Source organism: Aethalodelphis obliquidens, unplaced genomic scaffold (genome assembly GCF_003676395.1).
Source record: "Aethalodelphis obliquidens isolate GAN/ISIS:26980383/991018 unplaced genomic scaffold, ASM367639v1 scaffold33, whole genome shotgun sequence".
NCBI classification, from domain to species: domain Eukaryota; kingdom Metazoa; phylum Chordata; class Mammalia; order Artiodactyla; family Delphinidae; genus Aethalodelphis; species Aethalodelphis obliquidens.
The window spans coordinates 18635237-18638982 of NW_020837977.1; the positions used below are offsets into that span (position 1 = coordinate 18635237).

The 3746-nt window shown below is 42.8% G+C and overlaps 1 long non-coding RNA gene across 3 annotated transcripts in view; it reads left to right on the plus strand.

Moving 5' to 3' along the window:
* Positions 1-515: 515 nt before the first annotated feature.
* Positions 516-3746, plus strand: part of LOC113631549 (uncharacterized) — a 34004-nt gene continuing 30773 nt past the window's right edge. For all 3 annotated transcript variants that reach the window (XR_003437421.1, XR_003437422.1, XR_003437420.1), the window contains exons 1-3: positions 516-1042; positions 1818-1929; positions 2235-2359. This is a non-coding gene — a long non-coding RNA (uncharacterized LOC113631549). The remainder of the gene's footprint in view (positions 1043-1817; positions 1930-2234; positions 2360-3746) is intronic.

The following is a 3746-nucleotide window of genomic DNA, read 5'->3' on the forward strand; positions in this document are numbered from 1 at the left end:
CCCCCACCCCAAATGCTGTCATCAAGATAAATCCTATTTCAATGCAGTATTTAAAAAATCAAGTCAGTGCAAAGAAACAGGACGTGGAGTGTGCCGGTGGGGACTTACATGGACGAATGAATTGGTGAGGCCCCCCTGAGGTGGGCTGACACCTCATCACCCCCTGACTGGAGCCGGCAGAAGGATGAGAGAAAATCCCCCACGTGACTGAGGTTTGTTTCTTTTGCCTATTTTGTAGGGATGGGGGTCAAAATAGAAATCAAATGCATTTATTGACAAATGAATTTGTGTAATGTTTCCCACACACTTTAGTTTGTAAACTAAGGGTCTTAGTCATTAGGTTGCATAACTGTTATTTTGCCGATACAGAGTTTTACATGATTGCCTGTATTCTTTTTTTAAAAAATTTATTTTGTTGAAGAATAGTTGATTTACAATGTTGTGTTAATTTCTGCTGGACAGCAAAGTGATTCAGTTATACATATATATATATTCTTTTTCCTATTCTTTTCCATTATGGCTTATTAGAGGACATTGAATATCATCCCCTGTGCTCTACAGCAGGACCTTGTTGTTTATCCATTCTGTATATACTAGTTTGCATCTGTTTAATTGTCTGTATTCTTATCACCAGAATACGTGCTGTAGGCGGGCAGGGCTTTGTAGGTCTATGCACTGCTGTTCCCTCTTGCATAGAGTACCTGCTTAATCAATGACGTGAAAAACAAATAACTCTATGTAAGGTGGAGGTTTAGACTCTTCTAAATAGTAGGAGAAATGAAAAGCTTCTGGTTTACATTTTTAAGAATTAAATAATGTCTAATATCAATATATTCCTCTATGTGTGCATATACCATAATTACAGTAATAATAGTATTTGCTATACGTTATTCGACGAGACAAGTTGCTGTGGACAGAATGTTTGTGTTCCCCCAAATTCATATGTTGAAACCCCAGTGTGATGGTGTTTGGAGGAGGGTGACAGGTCGTGAGAATGGAGCCCCCCAAATGGGGTTAGCATCCTTACAAGAAAAGGACAGGGGTGAGCCCTTTCTCTCTCTCTGGGCCATGTGAGGTGTCGGGCTGCACCCTGCAGGCCTGCAAGCCCTGTACTTGTCCAGCTCCAAGACCAAAGGAAGAGCCCAGAGTCAGTGACAGAGACATCAGTGGTTTAATGGGTGGGGCACCTTACGTGTCTGAAACAAGGTCCTCGAGTGACACCCCATCGTGTGCGGCGGACGGCCGGCAGGACTTGGTGGCATACTTAGCTCCTGGGGGAAGGGGAAGGTTACCAGTTATAGGGGGAATTAACCTCAGGTTAGCCCATCGGTTACCAGGGAAACTAGCAGGGGGGCATGCCCCTCACCGCCCCTTTGATAAGCTATCATGGTGGAGATGTTCTGATCTAAAGAGTAGAACAGTCACTAGCTGGGCCGGAAGCAAGTATGTAGAAGGTCGGTCATGTGAGTGGGGTGTAGGTGAAGCAGGCACTGGTCCAGCAGGGAATGGACAGAGGGCAAGAGAACAGCCATCTTGGGGGGCCTGACCGTACGTGAGGACACAGCCAGAGGTGACTGTCTGCAAGCCGGGAGGCAGGTCCCCATCAGACACCAGGTCTGCTGGTACCTTGACCCTGTACTTCCCAGTTTCCAGAATTGTGAGGAGTAAACTAAAGGTCTGTTGTTTAAGTCACCAAGTCTATGGTATTTTGTTACGTCAGCCTGGACTGACTAAGACAGAGTACTTTACAGCTACGAAGTGCTTACATGAGTCAGGTGTCTATAACTTGTTAAATTAGCAAAATGTATCCTCGACAGTCTCCAAGGTTTATCAACAAGGTGTCCTGCAGTAAGTTTGCCTGCATCTGGAGAAAACCTGGGCTCCAGGAGGAGTGGATGTGTCTTCGGGAACACTGACGGTTGTGCAAAGGTAGGGTAACTTCCGTGGGCTTGAAAAATAGGTGATGGAGGTGGGGGCAGGGGGTAGGTTGACCTGGGAAGGAATGCTTGGGATTAGGAGGACTTTGTTAGCTCCGTCCACTCAAGCTGAGCTAAACCCCCGGGGCCATGGCCTGAGTTCCAGAAGGTGTCCAGGTAATGCATGTTGTCACACTTGCTCTTTTTTGCTACGTGGGCACAGTGGTCCTGCTGGGTCACTGTCATCATTTCCTTAACCTCACATTGGGGCTGAGACGCCTGGTGGTCTCATCAGTCACCAAATGCCATGGTCCACAGGTTCATGAGGAGTTAGGAGCACGCAGCCACCGGCTGCAGTTTACAGCAGCAACTCGAGGGAACCTGAAATTTGATATGTCATTGTGGAAGAAGATGAGATTGCCTGCCTGCCTGGTGGAAATGTGGTGAGCATTAATGAGACGAGCTCTCGGGGAGAAGATTTCTGTATAAACATAAGTCAGGGCTGGGAGAACCATTCCTTCTCCAGACTGCCTTAGTGCTTACATGGTGCCCAGTAAATCAGGGTGACAGTGTGACTTTGTCTACCGCAGTTTCCCAAGCCTGCTGTGTTGAAGCCCCTTCATTATTTTGGCTATAACTGGATACCACGTGTACTATTATTATCAAATAGCTTAAAAATGGACCCAGATTGTTTTTAATTTTTTCATCATAGAAAATTAAGTATACATATATATATAAAAGAAAAAAATAGCATAATGAACCCTTATGTATATGGAAATGAGCTTCAACAACCAGTAACGTGTGGTCAATCCCGTTTCTTTCATAGCCTCATCCACTTCTACCCTCATACCCCTCCTTCCCCTGTGTGCTTCTGAAATAAATCCTAGCCATCATATCATTTCATCCACAATAATTCAGGGTATATCTCCAAAAGAAGAGGGCTCTTCAAAAATTCATACTCATAATCTCATTACCACACATAACAATTAACAGTAATTTCTTATATTCTATTTTATCAAATAGTCAATCACTGTTCAAATATTCATAATAGTTTCTATAGACTGTTTGAATCCGAATCCAGATAAGTCTATACATCGTAACTGGTTGATGTGACGCATACAGTTCTTAATTCTGTAGGTTCCCCCTTCCTTTCTTTTTCCTTACAATTTATATATTGCAAGCATTTCATCATTTATGCTGTAGAGATTCCCTCAGTCTGAATTTTGCTGATTGCATCCCCAAGTAAAGATGATTTTTAGTTTCCTGTACCTATAATTACTAATTTATCTCCCCACCGACCCCAATACACTCTGACACACACCCCAGAGCAGGAATCCTTCCTAGGTGATGTGCTTTGATCCAGTAGAAGAATGAATTTTTGTTAGTATCATTATCAATTCATGGATCTAAAGATTTTGATGTGTTTCCATCCATCGAAATCACCATCATCCTCATGAAGGCTCAGATTGCCTCATCTTTGACCAATTAGAACCACTTCTGCGTCCTTTGGTCATGACCCCAGTCATCCTTCATAGCTTCCTTGCCTTCTGGTGGGAAGCTATTCCAGCTTTACCACATATATTTAGATTTATCATGGATATAAATATATATATTTACCACACGTATTACTGTGCTCCACTTATATAAGGAGCTTTTGTTCCTTAGTGTGGGAAATGGTATTTAGAAAGCACATTCTAGAGGTGATCGTTGCTACCGACTTGTTCATTGTTTCTATGCCTTTATTGGCTATAATATCCATAAAATTTTTCGTGAGTTTATACTGATATTTCCAACTCAAATTTAGAACTACACTTTTTTTTTTTTTTTTTT